Source organism: Carcharodon carcharias, chromosome 18 (genome assembly GCF_017639515.1).
Source record: "Carcharodon carcharias isolate sCarCar2 chromosome 18, sCarCar2.pri, whole genome shotgun sequence".
Taxonomy (NCBI): Eukaryota; Metazoa; Chordata; class Chondrichthyes; order Lamniformes; family Lamnidae; genus Carcharodon; species Carcharodon carcharias.
The window spans coordinates 84,209,976-84,227,541 of NC_054484.1; the positions used below are offsets into that span (position 1 = coordinate 84,209,976).

Consider the following 17,566-nt stretch of genomic DNA (forward strand, 5'->3'; position numbering starts at 1 on the left):
TTTGATTATCACCAGTGAGGCACATTCCAATGATACATCAGTCCTTAAATCTTCAAGGGCCAATGTTTTCTGTTCCCTTTCTTTTGAACAGTAAGTGAACACTCACAAAGCATCCTGCTTGGCTGTTAACACAAAAATAGTTCAGCTGCTTCCCACAAAAGTAGCTCCTTTCAGTCTCCCCCTCAGCCAGCAGCCATCCTTTCTCCATCAGATGCTATGAAAAGGTGTTAAAACTGCCACTGTGCCCCACTCTCCCCCCAACCCCCACCCCTCACCTCAATGGATTTCTGTTTGAGATTCTCTCCCCACGGCAACCTGATCACATGGGCATGTCTGCAAGCCCAGGTGTGTTTTCAGAATTCTCTGATTTACTGTGAGTTAAAGATACATTTCAAAACATAACTCTCTTCAATGTTAGGACTAAGCCACTGCTGGTTGATGCACGTAAATGGCTTGGAGGCCCTGGGCACAATTTTGAAGTTCACAAATGATGTGAAACTCAGAAGTATAGTAAACAATTAGGAAGATGGCAGTTGAACTTCAAAAGGATATAGACAGGCTGGTGGATTGGGTGAACTAAGTTATTTAAACAGGATTTTCACTAAACAAATCCATGATGATTCTCCCTAATTAACCTGCATTTGACCAAGTGACTGTGAATTTTGTACCATATTATCATTTCTAGAAACTTCCCCACAATCAGCCTGACTACAATAGACCTTTAAGGAGGTTCAACTGGATCAATTGTCAATGTACAAGAGACAATCACATCCTGTTACGTCATTGTTGGGAGCTTTGGAATTGATAGAATTTGGTTGTGAATGAAAAGAAAGTGCTGGGCCACAAAATACCTTCAGATTTGTCAGGGATTCTCGACAGGAACTGACCTTCTGTCCCATCATGACTCTAGAGACAGACGGATAATCCAATAGCTGCAGCATTAGCACCTGTACAGCCCCAGTGGCCTAATGGATAAGGCACTGGCCTCCTAAGCCAGGGATTGTGGGTTCAAATCCCATCTGGGGTGGGGCATGTTTTGGCCCAGAAACGAACATCAATAAACACTGGCAGATTGATTTCTTTTCAAATTATTATCCAATCTTGGCTGTTCCTGTGCAGCACTCTTCTCTGTCACTTGTTTCTCATTGGTACAATCCAGTGCAATGTTTCTACTAAACTGTGAGCCACCCAACATTCAGGGGGTAATGTCACCTGCACTTTCCAGGCAAACATTGTCCCTTTTATTCCTGTCTTCAGCTCACCCAACACCCCAGGCACAGTTGTTAATTTGAAATGTCGACACCCAATTATAATACACGTACCATTCAAGTTACCAGATGCAGGGATGAAATACACACACACTCCTCCTCCAAGTTGGAAGATACAAGGTTCAAATGCTACCTGGCCGTTCTCCTTATATCCTTTCAAGATCCTGACTCTCTGATTGGAGAGCGTCCTAAGGTCATAGGAAATAGGAACAGGATTGGGCCATTCCGACCATCACACCTGCTCCATCATTCAATAAGATCATGGCTGATCTGACTGTGGCCTTAACTCCACTTTCATGCCTATCCCCCCACCATAACCCTTGTCTCCCTTGTAGATCAAGAATCTGTCTAACTCAGCCTTGAGTATATTCAATGACCCAGCCTCCACTGCTCTATGGGGAGGAGAATTCCAAAGATTAACGACCTCTGAGAGAGGCAATTCCTCCTCATCTCCGTCTTTAATGGGACACCCCTTATTTTGAATGTGTGCCCACTAGAATCCCCATGTGGGGAAACATTGCCTCTGCATCTACCCTGACAATCTCACTTATAATCTTAGATGTTTCAATATTATCACCTCTCGTTCTTCTAAATTGCAAATAATATTGGTATAATCTGCTCAACCTTCACTGATAAGACAATCCCTTCATTCCAGGAATCAACCTAGTGAATCTGATCTGAGCTGCGTCCAATGCAAGTATATCCCTCGCTAAGGTATTTTTTTACTCTTTCTTGGTATGTGGGCTTTGCTGGCAAGGTCAGCATTTATGCCCATCCTTCATTGTCCTTGAACTGAATGGTTTGCTGGGATACTTACAGAGGGCAGTTACAAGTCAGCCACATTGTCATGGGTCTGGAGTCACATGTAGGTTAGAACAGGTAAGGATGGCAGATTTCCTTCCCTAAAGACCAATAATGAACCAGATGGGTTTTAAGACAATCAATGATAGTTGCATGGTCACCACTACTGAGACTAACTTTATCTTCCAGATTTCTTCGTCAGGGATCTCTGGTTTTGAATCTCTTTCCTTTCCCAATGATGGGAACGTGTCTCCTCTTTCCTCAAACTATATCCTCTCGGACGGACTTCTATTGTTCAATAACTACTTTGTCTACCAATTTCTGATTCCAATCCACCTGGACCAGTCTCTGTTATTGAGTCCCAAGGATCACCACTGTATACTTCACTCCAGTCTGAAAAGCAGCTGTTCACCATCACTGTCTGCTCCCCATCCCTTAATCACATTCATATTCACACTGTCACTGTCTCTTTGGTCCCATAACCTATTATTTTGCTTACTGGACGATTCCTTTTTTACATATTCTTTCAGGGTATGCGGGCATCACTGGCAAGAACAGCATTTGTTACCTATCCCTAATTGCCCTTACGAAGGTGGTGATAACATCGATGCCCAAATAAATGGTGTTGCCGAAGGTTCTCTTCTAAGCTCCACCTTCATCAACATTTTTGTTCATTTACTTAAGAAAAGCCTTTTCAATTCAATGACACCTAACCTCTGACCCCTTGCACTTCGGATATGTAGATGATACCTTTGCTATTTTTCAATCTGCAGCTGCATGTCAGAATTTCTTTACACACCTTAATGAGTGCCATCCCACGCTCAAATACAACTTTGAAATGGAGTTGTCTAACAAACTCCCCTTCCTCAATTTGCTAGTTGAGAAATAAGCTCATGGGTTCTCTACTACTGTCTGCAAGCTGACCTTCACTGGTCAATATACACGTTGGGATTCCTAAAGATACATACGTTATAAGATTGGCTTTTCTGGCAAACTCTAAACCGGGCCCAAGCTATTTGCTCACTGTGTAAGCTTGGTGCTGAAATAGGGGGCATCACAGCTATCCTGCAGGATAATGGCTTCACTGTTCAGAACATTGCTCATTATGTATCTCACATACTTACAAGTTTACCCATGGCTGCCACCTTCAGGCCTGAAAAGTGCCCAGTCCACCTCAGATTGCCCTGGAAGGGGAAGGTAGCTCAAAAATTTGAGCCACTATTCAGCAGCAAAATGAGTCATATTTTCCACTAATAGGGCATGGCCGTCACCACAAAAAGACACTCTGCCTACCACATAAATGAGTAATGCAGTATATGAATTTCAGTGCCGGTGTGATGCCAGTCTGACAATGAATCAAACAGCACTTCCCTTTGGCTGTTTCTGAAATCACTAAGCTCAGAATGTAATGTCTAACATTAGATGTGATTCCGTGATTGGACAGCACTCACTGAATAATCCTAAGTGTGCTAATAATTACGCTGATAATCAAGTTAAGATTATCAGTTGGGCTCACAATGCGGCTCCCTGATGTTTGTGAGTAATTACATCGATTCATACTCAGGGCCCTAATCTCCAAAGGGAAAAGGAACATGGATGAGCATTGAGCCTGTTTTGAATTAAACAAAAGCGAGGGAGACAATTGTTCCCTGGTGCAGGCTCCAGGGCAACAGTTTGACCAATCAGAGTCAATTTACCAACCAGTCAGCACCAGCACCCTTTTCTCATACAGTATAAATTGTTGCTCCCTTTGAAATTTGACTTTCTTGCATCTGTTTAGAGCATCTGAGCATTTTCAAGCTGGTAAAATATTTAGGAGCAGTGGAAGTTCAAAGTGAAGATTTAGAAGGATGATGCCAGGAATGGGGAATTTTAGCCATGATGAGAAAGTGGATAATGTAGGGCTGATTCTTTCCAACAGGAGTCATTACGAGAGATTTATTTAGGATTATAGGCACAGGAACAGGCCTAACCAGTTCATGCCGGTGTTTAATCAATGTGTTCAAATTAGATGGAGTGGAAAGGAAGGACCTGTTTCCCATAGCAGAGAATTCAATTCCCAGTGAATATATATTTAAACTAAATGATTAAAGGATCAGGTGGACCTGAGCAGAAATTCTCATCACATTTAAGAATACCAAGTAAATACTTCAAGTGTTAAAGTAGCAGAACAGTCAAATGGGATTAGACTGGATGGCTTGTTTACAGCCAGCATAGACACAATGGGATGAATGGCCTCCATATGTGATATGAATTGCTTTGATCCTGTTTACCTGGAAAGTGCAATGACATTGCTCCCTGAAAAAAAGCTGCCTGCAAGTCCCAGAATAACAACTAACAAGGTCTTTGCTTCTAAAACAAGTTCTACTCCACCCTTGAGGAGACTGGAACCTACAATCCCTAGCTCCAGAAGCCAGTGCCTTATCCATTACACCTCTGGGGATACAAGAGGTAATAGCTCAGAGCTTGCAATTTGTTCCATTGTCTCCATGTGATCACTGGAGGATTTGATGCTTTTGTGGATCAGCCCTTTCTTTTCACAAAGAACTGCATTTTATTGATTCCAAGGATCCCAGTAATGATCATGTGATTGGATCTGACTGACTCCTTTGCATTAAAGAGTGAAAAAGCTGGAAATACTCAACAGGTCTGGAAACATTTGTGGAGAAAGAGACAGAGTTAATGTGTGATTGGATCTGACTGGTACCTGTGCAGAAAGAATTGGTGCAATTGCTTCCTTATAAAAAGCAAGTTCCCTGATCGATGTTTCTCTGATTCTCGAAGGCATTTCCCTGACTGAAGCTAACTGAACTCTGTATATTTCAGCAATGAGGATTAAAGATGACTTTCACCAAAATAAAGATTATTTAATCACCTTATGTAGTGTTTGAAGCCACAAGAGAAACCAACACATTCTCCATTAGCCTAAACTAATTAGAGATACCTACAACCATGATACATTTGATGATTGCTTTACATTGACACTAAATTTCTCCTCTCCTTTGGCCGCTCACCTGATGTCCAGCAACAAGTTAACCAGTTCTGCAAACTGTAGTAATAATAAGTAGCAGTCGTGAGCACACTTGATTTTCTCAAGCAGCTTGTTCAATGATAGTTTCTTGGGAATGTCAGTATCAGGAAGGAGGATGAGAAAGCTTTCCTTAATCATGAAGTCTGTCATTTTGCTGAGCTGTGCTTCATTGATGTGGTTTCTATTGCTGAATATGTGCTTTGATTTCTAATGAATCATGATATTTGATTCACAACAGTTTGAATCTCAGGACTGCATCAGAGATTCTCCTACATTTGTAAGAGTGCAAACCTCAAAGACAATGTTGTCAAACTTCATCAAATACATCACTGTGTCACTTCACATCAGGATGGAGAAGATATTCGAAAACCCAGAGAAGCGTACCAACAGGAACTGGTTAGATCAGTTCCTAAGGACACCATAGAGAGGGTGTTAAACATTTTGAGGGAGGAATGGGGAAGTTGTGATCCATGTGGTAATCAGTGACCTAGGAAAGAAAAGAGGTGAAGGCAGTTCTCTGCACCCAAGAGCATGAGTCGCTAAGGCCATGTTGCTTGCCCAGTGCCAGGGTTAAGTACAACTCCTCATGGCCGTAGGGCAAGTTGGAGTGGGAGGAAGAGAATCCAGTTGTTGTCGTCCACACATGAGAACCAACTTACATATGGATTAAGAGGCGCTATCCAGGGACTCGGAGCAGCTACAGTGTAAATTAGAAAGCACAACCACAAAGACAACAATCTCTACGTCAATACTTGAGCCATGAGCTTATTATTGACTTAGGGTAAATAAGATCAGGGAGTTTAATGTGTGGCTCAAATATTGGTGGGGAAGAAGTGGTTTTTGATTCACGGGGCAGCAGCAGCAGCACTGGGGAAAGAGCAGGGGTGTTGTGCCAAATTTTGAGCTGCCTGAGCTCTAAGAAAATGTGTTGGGTATATCATTTCTAAATCTACTATTACATTGTTTTCCTGTCTCTTAATCATTTGAGTCCCGAAAAGTCAGTAAAACTATGCTATTTAAATGAAAAATATTACTCTTGGTCGGCATTTTACATTGAGCCATGTGGTATTTTGAATTATTAGTCTTTAGCATAGCTAGAATTTCATCATGTAACAGTGCAATTATTTAATTCAAACCTATTAAAAACATGAATTACAGAAACTTTACTTACTTCTGACTGGGGGATGGTAAATAGAGAGGCCACAGCTTTTCTTGATTTATATTTGTAACCTAGACCAGGGTGTACAGGGCACAATTTCAAATTGTGATGATGATGCAAGAGTTGGAAGTGTTGTGAATTGTGAGAATGATAATGATAGACTTCAAGAGGATATAGACAGGCTGGTGGAATGGCCAGACACATGGTGGATGAAATTTAATGTAGAGATGTGTGAAGTTATACATTTTGTTTAGGAGAATGTGGACAGGTGACATAAAAGGTAGAGTAGTGGGACTAGCTGAGTTGCTGTTGCACAGAACTGACACAAAGATGTGTGCTGAATGACCTCCTTCTGTGCTGTATCATTCTATGATTCTCGTATAGATCTATTCAATGAACTTGATAAACACATGAGGAACAAAGAAGCTGAAGCTTACTCAGAGTGTGACCAATAAGGGTCGGAGGAGCTCTTGTGGAACATAAACACCAACAAGATGATTTGGGCCAAAAGGCCTATTTCTGTGCTGTAAATTCCATGTAAATCTGCCAACACAGAATACAAGCAAGTTACTGTGTTTCACAGCATCAGGTCATCACAGCCAAAAAATTAATGTCAGTAGGTAAACACAGCAGGATGTTTGGGGACATTGATGCTGCTTTTGATCCTGGGAGCCTTGAGCATCAAAGACCCTGAAAAGCCTGATCATGAGGAAGCTGTGTGCAAGGAGTTGCAAGGTCTGTATTTTTTATATAGTCAGGGAGCTGTACAGGAGAGTTACTGCTGATGCTGCTGCTGCACATTGACTCAGAGACATTCAGTATCAGCAGAGTAAGGCCTAGGACCCGGGGCCCAGCCTTCCCTTCACTACTTCTTAACCCCCACAGGCTCCGGATTCACAGCCACACGGCAAGCTCCGCACATTCTGGTCAACTCTTACCATCTGGCCTGAACTCAAACTCCAGGATCTCATGGCCAAACTTGCCCTTGTGCCTCACATAATACAGGCAGAATCCACTGAACATGGTCCCCTCACTGGCCACCTCTGAGTTACAAGTCGCACAGTCCCACGTGGCTGTGAGAGGACTTCCCTCCAGTTCTGATTGTTGCCATCAATGAGACAAATCCGCCCCGAATTTGTTACTCCCGGAAACAAGTAGCTTCAAAGTTGGAGGCGGTGATGATTAAAATCAACAACAATCTTACAGATTGAAAATCCAGTCAGACAATTAATGGAGTGGATTCCACTGAGATCAGTGGAAAGAAAAATCAAGTGGGGCAGAAGAATTTAAGGCAGATTTATATCAGGATTGTAGTCATAGGAACAATCCCAGCCAGTTCATTCTGCTATTTAATTGATGTGTTCAAATTATGAGGAGCCTGGATGGAGTGAATAGGAAGGATCTGCGTTTCTTAGCACAGAATTCGATTCCCAGTGGATATAGATTTAATTCTTTGAAAAAACAATCAGAGGGGAGAGGAGGAGATTTTTTAATTCCAGCCAGAGGGAGGCTGGGGTCTGAAAATGCACGAGAGTTAGAAACCCGCACCAGATTCAACAATAACGGAGTAAACACTTGAAGTGCTAACATCACAGAGCAGTGGACCGAGAGCTGGAAAGTGGGATTAGGCCGGATTGCCCGTCTAGAGCCAGTGCAGACACGATGGGATGAATGGCCTCAAAATGTGATAAAGATTTCTTTGATTCTCTTTACCTGGAAAGTGCAGGTGACATTGTTTCCAAAGAAAAGCTGCCTTCCAGTCACAGAATAATGATCAGGGAAGATTTTTAGATATTTGTTACTAGCCCAAAATCCAGCCCACCCCAAGATCCTCGGCTCCAGAGGCCAGTGCAGTATCTATTAGGTCACTGGGGCTGTACATACTGAAAACTCAGAGCTTGCAATCTCTTCCTTTGTCTCCATGTGATCAGTGGAAGATTTGATGTTTTTGTGGACCAACCCTTTCTTTCCAAAAAGAACCACATTGTATCAATTCCAAAGGTCCCAGTAATCATCGTGTGATTGGATCTGACTGACTCGTGTGCATTAAAAAGTGAAAATGCTGGAACTAATCAGCAGGTCTGGCAGCATCTGTGGAGAAAGAAATTGAGGTAAAGTTCCAGGTCAATGACCTTTCATCAGAAATGGGATAAGTTAGAAAACCGATAGTTTTTAAACAAGTGAAAGGGGTGAGGGTGGAACAAGAACAACAGGACAGGTCCATAACAGGGTGGTAGATGGGAGACATTAAATGACAAAAGATTTGGTGATGCAGAGCCAAAGGGATTGGTAATGGGACAAGTAAAGAAACAAAAGACGTGCCCAGAGGAGGTGTGAATGGCAGAATAATAAACAGCTGCCATCTGAAAGCAACACAAGAGAAAGACAAGGTTAAGACTGAAACATGCATTGATAAGGAAACAAAATGAGGGTGTCAGAGATGACAGTCTGAAATTGTTGAACTCAATGTGATTCCAGAAGGCTGTAAAGTGTCTAATCAGAAAATGAGGTGTTGTTCCTTGAAATTAGATTGAGCTTCACTGGAACATTACAGGAGGCCGAGAACAGAGAGGTGGGTGTGAGAGCGAGGCGGGGTATTAAAATGGTAGGTGGCCACAAGCTCAGGGTCACACTCGCAGACTGAATGGTGGTGTTTGGTAAAGTGATCACCCAGTCTGTGTTTGGCCCCCGTAATGTAGATCAGACTGCATTGTGACCTGAAAATACAGTATAATAAATTGAAAAAAGAAGGTGCTGGTTACTGTTTCACCTGAAAAGCATATTTGGGGCCTTGGATGGTGAGCAGAGAGGAGGCAAAAGAACAGGTGTTGCACCCCCATACTTGCAAGGAAAGGTGCTGTAGGAATGGGAGGGGTTATTGGGTGTGATTGAGGAAAGGACCAGGGCCCCGCAGAGGGAATGGTCCCTTTGGAATGCTGAGGGAGAGGAGGGTGAGAGATGAATTTGGTGGTCAGTTACAATCCCTGTCAGCACCAATAGCTGTTAAATAAGAGAGCTGAACACCCAGTGACTGACTGAAAGAATCACATGATAAGCTTTCACATTTGAAGTCTTTTACTGTAGCAAACAAACTAAAATTAATTACGACTAAACATTAGTTAGTAGACAACCGACACACTAAACTAAAAAAATATATTTCCCCTTAACTTCCTAACATGATCAAAAATCCCCATGTCGCGTTTATATTGGTACAGATGCCACATACTGTGCCCACGGCAACCACGTCTTATTGGCTTGTCATTGGGCAGATCTAGTAGGAGATGACATGTACTCAATTTTACTTTGTATTAAATAGACAGTTTAAAACATAATCATCCTGTAAAACCTTGTAATCATAACAGATGCACAACACTGGAGCTGGGGTATATTTGGATTTCCAAAAGGCATTCTATAAGGTGCCACATGCAAGGTCATTGCAAAGGATGAGAGCTCATAGTGTAGGGGTGATTTATTAGCATAGATTGAGGACTGGCTAATTAACAGGAAACAGAATGTTGAGATAAATAGATTATTTGCTGTTTAAAAAACTGTAACCCTTGGAGTGCCACACAGATCAGTACAGGGGATACAACTATTTACAATCTATAATGATGAGTTGGATAAAGGGACTGACTGTATTGTGGGCAAATTTGTTGATTATACGAAGATGGATAGACAAGCAAGTTGTGAGGAGGATACGAAGAGTCTGAAAGGGACATGGGTTAAGGGAGTGGGCATAAAATGGTTGATGGAGAATAACGTGAGAAAATGTGAGGGTGTCCACTATGGCAGGAAGAATAGGAAAGCAGGAAATTATTTAAACAGAGAGAGACCACAGGATTCTGTAGAACAGAGGGATCTGGGTGCCCTTGCAGATGAGACACAACAAGGTAGCATGCAGGTACAGCAAGTAATTAAGAATATTGGCACTTATTGTAATGGGGGATGGAGTACAAAAGTAGGGATGTCTTTCTACAGCTGGCATTGATGAGGTCACATTGAAAGTACTGTGTACAGTTTAAGCTCCCTTGCTTGGGGCAACAGCAATGTAATGATAATAATCCTAGACTAATAATCCTGTGATTGAAGTTAGATCTCCGGGGGCAAGTGTTTGAATCCCGCCTTGGCAGTGGGTAGAAAGTAAAGTTACCAAATCTAGAAATATAAAGAATCAAAGTAACTAAACATATAGAGATCAAAATGAGACAGATAAAGCAGGAGTATGACAAATATAATGCTCATGCAGCTGCAGTGTATCAAACATTAATTAACAAGCAACTGACACATCACACTAGAGTAAACGTTCTGCTGAGAGAATATGAGCAGCTAGGGGCTAAATTAAAAAGCAGAACCAAAAAGGTAATAATCTCCGGATTACTACCTGAGCCATGAGCTAATTGATACAAGGCCAATAAGATTAAAGAGGTAAATGCGTGGCTCAAAGTTTGATGTGGGACAAATGGGTTCAAATTCATGGGGCATTGGCACCAGTACTGGGGAAAGAGGGGGCTATTCCGTTCGGACTGGCTCCACTTGAATCATGCTGGGACCAGTGTCCTGCTGAATCGCATAACTAGGGTTGTAGATACGGCTTTAAACTAAATAGTGGGAGGTAGGGATCAGTTGCATGGAAATATAAAAAATTAAAGTTTAAGGAGAGGGTAAGAGTGCAAGTTAGTGACGAGGCTGATTGCTATCAAAAAGTGAAAGTAAGAGACAGAGTGTGTGAACGCCATATTGCACCAAAGAATCATATAAGAGTAGGGAAAATTGACAATAGGGCAAACTTAAAGGCTTTGTATCTGAATGCACATAACATTCGTAATAAAACTAATGAGTTAACAATGCAAATAGAGATAAATAGGTATGATCTGGTGGCAATTACTGAGAAATGGTTACAGGGAGAACAAGTTTGGGGGTGGAATATCCAAGGGTACTCAGTGTTTTTGAAGGATAGACAGGAAAGAAAAGGAGGTGATGTAGCTTTGTTAGTAAAGGAAGAGTTCAGTGCTATAGTGAGGAATGATATAGACACTGGAGAGCAAGACAAGTCAGTCTGGGTAGAAATAAGAAATAGCATGGGAAAGAAGTCCCTGGTGGGAGTAATCTATAAGTCCCCAAACAGTAGTTTAGCAGTATAAACCAGGAAGTACTGGGAGCATGTTAAAAAGGCACAGCAATAATCATGGATGATTTTAATATGCACATAGACTGGATTAATCAATTTGGCAAGGGTAGCTTTGAGGGAGAGTTCATAGAATGTATTGGAGATTGTTTCTTAGAGCAATATGTTGTGGAACAAACCAGAGAACAGGCTATTTTGGATTTGGTTTTGTGTAATGAGATGGGATTAATTAATGATTTCATAGTAAAGGATCCTCTAGGGAAGAGTGATCATAGCATGATGGAATTTCAAGTTCAGTTTGAGAGCAAGAAACTTCAGTCCTGTACTAATGTTCTGGGGTTAAACAAAGGTAACTACATAGGCATGAGGGCAGATTTGGCCCGAGTGAACTGGGCAGGAAGACTACAAGGTAGGACAGTTGATGAACAATGGCAGATATTTAAGGAAATATTCAACTCCCCCCAATTAAAATATATCCCAATGAGAAAGAAAGATGGTAAAAGGGGGAAAAAAGCATCCATGGCTTAAGCAAGGAAGTTAAAGATAACTTAAAGGCTAAAACTAAAGCATGCCAAATTGCAAAGGTCAGTGGCAGACTGGAAGATTGGGAAACTTTTAAAGATCAACAAAGGGTTACTAAAAAAAAAATAAAAAGAGTAAACGTAAATTATGAAAGAAAACTAGTGCAAAATGTAAAAACTGATAGCAAAAGCTTCTACAAGTATATAAAAGAAAAGAAAGTAGCTAAGGTGAATATTGGTCCCTTGGAGGATGAGACTGGGGAGCTAATAGAGGGAAGCGCAGAAATGGCAGTGATGCTTAATCAATATTTTGCTTCAGTTTTCACAGTGGAGGACAGTAGTACCACCTAATTGTAACAGGTAGTGCAGAGGATATAGAGAAGGAAGATTAGAACAATCACCATCACTAGAGAAAAAATACTGAGCAAACTATTGGGATTAAAGGGTGACAAGTCCCCAGGACCTGATGGCCTCATCCCAGGGTCTTAAAGGAAGTGGCAGCGGAGATAGTGGATGCATTGGCTATAATATTCCAAAATTCCCTGGATTCTGGAAAGGTTCCAGTGGATTGGAAAAATGCTAATATAACACACTTATTCAAAAAGTAGGGGGGGGGGGGCAGAAAGTAGGAAACTGTAGACCAGTTAGTTTAATGTATGCCATTGGGAAATTGTTGGAATCCATTATTAAGGAAGTAGTAATGGGGCAATTGGAAAGTCAAAATGCAATCCATCACAGTCAGCATGGTTTCATGAAGAGTAAATCGTGTTTGGCTAATTTGCTAGAGTTCTTTGAAGATGTGACAAGCAAAGTGGATAATGAGGATACTGTAGATGTAGTATATCTGGATTTCCAGAAGGCCTTTGATAAGGCGCTGCACAAAAGATTAATACACAAGATAAGATCACATGGGGTTATGGGTAATATATTAGCTTGGACAGAGGATTGGCTAACCAACAGAAAGCAGAGAGTCAGGATAAATGGGTCTTTTTCTGGATGGCAAGCTGTAATTAGCGGGATGCCACAGGGTTTGGCCCTTGTGCCCCAGCTATTTACAATCTTATTAATTACTTGGATTCAGGGATAGTAGGTACTATAGCTAAATTTGCAGATGACACAGAATTAGATGGGAAAGTAAGCTGCAATGAAGGAATAAGAAATTTACAAATGGATATGGACAGATTAGGTGAATGGGCCAAAATTTGGCAGATGGAGTTTAACGTGGATAAGTGTGAGGTTATCCTTTTTGGTCGGAAGCATAAAAAGGTGACTTATTATTTAAATGGAGAGAAACTTCAGAATGCTTCAGTGCAGAGGGATCTGGGTGTCCTTGTGCATGAATTGCTGAAAGCTAGTATGCAGGTACAGCAGGTAATAAGAAAGGCAAATGGAATTTTGGCATTTATTGCTAAAGGAATAGAGTATAAAAATAGGGAAGTGTTGTTGCAACTGTACAAGGCATTGGTGAGACCGCACCTGGAGTACTGTGCACGGTTTTAGTCCCCTTACTTGAGGAAGGATGTAGTTGCACTGGAGGCAGTTCAGAGGAGGTTCTCTAGATTGATTCCAGAGATGCAGGGCTTGTCTTATGAGGAGACATTGAGCAATTTAGGCCTATACTCGCTAGAGTTTAAAAGGATGAGAGGAAATCTAATTAGACGTGGAGCAGACGTTTCCCCTTGTGGGGCATTCTAGAACAAGAGGTCATAGTTTTAGGCTAAGGGGTGGTAGATTTAAATCAGAGATGAGGAGGAATTACTTTTCTCAAAGGATCGTGAATCTGTGGAATTCACTGCCTCAGAGAGCAGTGGATGCCGGGACGCTGAATAAATTTAAGGAGGAGATAGACAGATTTTTTCATTAGTAATGGGTTGAAAAGTTATGGGGAGAGGGCAGGAAATTGGAGTTGAGGCCGAAATGAGATCAGCCATGATAGTAATGAATGGTGGGGCAGGCTCGAGGGGCTGAATTGCCTACTCCTGCTCCTTGTTCTTATGTTCTTATGTAAGAGTTAAACTTTGTATTCACAAACTGACAGCACCAAAATATGAAATACATCTTATTAAATTATTTTACAAAACGCCACACTTCTATCAGATATGTAGTATCAGAAGAATAGTCCCTCAGTGACCCCCAGCTCTCCAGCAGAGATTCACTTCTCAATATTAGGTCAAAACTTCTAGACTCCTTCGACAATCATTCCACCCCTGTTCAAGTTTTGAGGATTTGATTATCACCAGTAAGGCACGTTTCAATGACATACTATTCATTAAAACTTCAAGGGCCCCATGTTTTCTGTTCCCTTACTTTTAAACACAAAGTGAGCTCTCACAAGCATACTGCTTGGTTGTTAGCACAAAAATGGTTCAGCTGCTTCCCACAGAAGTAGCTCCTTTCTTTCTCCCTCTCAGCCAGCAGCCATCCTTTCTCCGTGAGATGCTATGAAAAGGTGTTAAAACTGCCACAGTGCCCCACCCCCACCTTAATGGATTTCTGTTTGAGTTTCTCTCCTCATGGCAACCTGATCACATGGGTATGTCTGCAAGTGCCAGTGTTCTTTCAGAATTCTCTGTTTTACTTTGTTAAAGATAGGTTTCAAAACATAACTATCTTCAATGTTAGGGCTAAGCCACTGCTGATTTGATACATATTAATGGCTTGGAGGCACTGGGCATGATTTTGAAGTTCACAAATGATATGAAACTCAGAAGCAAAGTAAACAATTAAGAAGATAACTGTTGAGTTCAAAAGGATATATAGACAGGCTTGTGGATTGGGTGAACACATTGCAGATGAAATTCAATGCAAAAAGATGTGAGGTGATATATTTTGGCAAGAAGTATTTTAATGGGGCTTCAAGCTCAGAGAGACCTGGGGTTGTGTGTGTGCCAATCATTAATAGAATTCAGACAGGTTTACTAGAATGGTTCCAGGGATTATGGTGATAGACTCGAGAAGCTTGTTGTTCTTCGAGGAGAGGAAGCGAAGAGGAGATTTCATAGTGGTGTTCAAAATCATGGAGGGTTTAGAAAGAATAAATAAAGAGACTCGAGATTTAAGCTGAATGTCAAAATAATGTCAGGCAACATGAGGAAAGATGTTTTTTACATGAAAAATGGTTATGATTTGGAATAAATTGGAATGAATTGTTTGATCCAGTGGTAGATTGAGGTCAATTGGAACCTTCAAAAGAGAGTTGGATAAATACTCAAGGCAAAGAAAAATGCGGGGAAATGGGAAAAGAATGGGATTAATTAGGTTGGTTTTGCAAAGTAGCAGTACAAACATGATGGGCTGAATAGCTTCTTTCTGTGTTGCATTATCTCCAATTCTAGGATTCTGATGCAATGCTACAATGTGGATGTGTATGAAAGGAAAGGGTGAGACACAAGGCTTCAAATCTTGCAGTGATTATCTAGAGACAAAGGACCACGTTGTAAGCTCCAAGCTCCTGCCCAGTGTAGTCCCAGTGGCCTAATGGATAAGGCACAGGCCGGTGGAATTGTAGATTGGGGTTTAAGTCCAAGCTATGCTGAAGTTAAACGTTGGCTAGGAAACAAATGCCGAAGCACTTTCACTAAGCCAGCCTCTCCACATAACTAAAATCTCTCATCCCTGGCACCATGTTATTAAATCTGCAACTAACATTTCCCCAACAATTAACTGCACCAGTTGCTAATGCACAAGAGCAGATCCTGTCACATCATTGCTGGGATCTTTGGAATTGATACAATGTGATTCAATGGGTCGGCCCTGGAAAAGCATCTAATCTTACAGCAATGACATAGAGACAAAGGGCCATGTTACAAGCTCATCTCATATGTATCCCCAGGGGCCTAATGGACAAGAGACCAGCTTCTGGAGCCAGGGATGGTGGTATCAGGTAGAGCAGGGCTTGGGCCACAACCAGATATCAAAACACATTCTGTAACGGGTAGGTAGAGTTTCTCTTATCTGAGCAACTAACTGAGCGGCTCCTGTTCTGACTCCCTTGCTGTCACAATCCAGTACAATCTTCCAGTTGTGCACCATCTCAATATTCAGGGATAATATCACCGACAGTTTCCAGGCAAATACATTCCTTTCAGCTCCTATCTTCAGTTAGCCAACACCCCAGGCACTGTTAATATTTGAAATCTAGACCCTCAAATCTGATTCATGTTATCTGAATTGAGTTTAATCTGTCAATTGTCCACCCGTTCCTCCAAGCTGTCTGTGTCCTTTTGAAGCTGAACATTATCCACAGTTCACAATACTGCGAGCTTTGTGTCATCTGCAAAGTTTGAAATTGTGGAGACCGAGGTCTAGGTCATTAACATGTATCAGAAAGATCAGGGGTCCTAACATCGACCCCTGGAGATTTCCACTATAAACCTTCCACCAGCCTGAAAAACAACCATTCACAATGACTCTCTGTTTCTGTCACTCAGCTAATTTTGTATCCTTGCTGTTACTGTCCCTTTTATTCCATCAGCTCTAGTTTTACTGACAAGTCTGTTGTGAGGCAATTTATCAAATGCCTTTTGCAAATCCATGTACCCACACCAACTGCACTGCTCTCATCAACCCACTCTGTTACCTCACCAAAACAAAACCTCAACCAAGTTATTTAAACAGGATTTTCACCAAACAAATCCATGATGATTCTTCTTAATTAACTTGCATTTGCCCAAGTGACTGTGAATTTTGTACCAAATTATCATTTCTAGAAATTTCCCCACAAACTGGCCGATTACAATAGACCCTTAAGGACCAATTGTCAATGTACAAGAGAGAACCACATCCTGTTACATCATTGTTGGGAGCTTTGGAATTGATAGAATTTGGTTGTGAATGAAAAGAAAGAGCTGGGCCACAAAATACCTTCAGATTTGTCAGGGACTCTCGACAGGAACTGACCTTCTGCCCCATCATGACTCTAGAGACAGACGGATAATCCAATAGCTGCAGCATTAGCACCTGTACAGCCCCAGTGGCCTAATAGATAAGGCACTGGCCTCCTAAGTCAGGGATTGTGGGTTCAAATCCCATCTGGGGTGGGGAGATTTTGGCCCAGAAACAAACATCAAGGAAGCTTTCATCAACATTGGCAGATTGATTTCGTTCCAGTTTATTATACAATCTTGGCCGTTCCTGTGCAGCACCCTTCTCTGTCACTTGTTTCTCATTGGTACAATCCAGTGCAATGTTTCTACTAAACTGTGAGCCACCCAACATTCAGGGGGTAATGTTACCTGTACTTTCCTCTTAACTAACCTGCATTTGCCCAAGTGATTCTTAATTTTGTGCCAAATTATCATTTCTAGAAACTTCTCCACTATCAGCTGACTATAATAAGCACTTAAGGGGGTTCAACTGCACCAATTGTCAATGTACAAGAGAGAACCACATCCTGTTACATCATTGTTGGGAGCTTTGGAATTGATAGAATTTGGTTGTGAATGAAAAGAAAGTGCTGGGCCACAAAATACCTTCAGATTTGTCAGGGACTCTCGACAGGAACTGACCTTCTGTCCCATCATGACTCTAGAGACAGACGGATAATCCAATAGCTGCAGCATTGACTCCCTTATAGCCCCAGTGGCCTAATGGATAAGACACTGGTCTCCTAAGTCAGGGATAGTGGGTTCAATTCCCATCTGGGATAGAGTGATTTTGGCC

General features: G+C 41.6%; 2 non-coding genes across 2 annotated transcripts; both read left to right on the plus strand.

Annotated features, from left to right (window-relative positions):
- Positions 1-954: 954 nt before the first annotated feature.
- Positions 955-1,027, plus strand: trnar-ccu. The gene has a single exon. It is a non-coding gene; the product is annotated as a tRNA-Arg (tRNA).
- Positions 1,028-16,871: 15,844 nt separating this feature from the next.
- Positions 16,872-16,944, plus strand: trnar-ccu. Its single transcript has one exon. It is a non-coding gene; the product is annotated as a tRNA-Arg (tRNA).
- Positions 16,945-17,566: the final 622 nt, after the last annotated feature.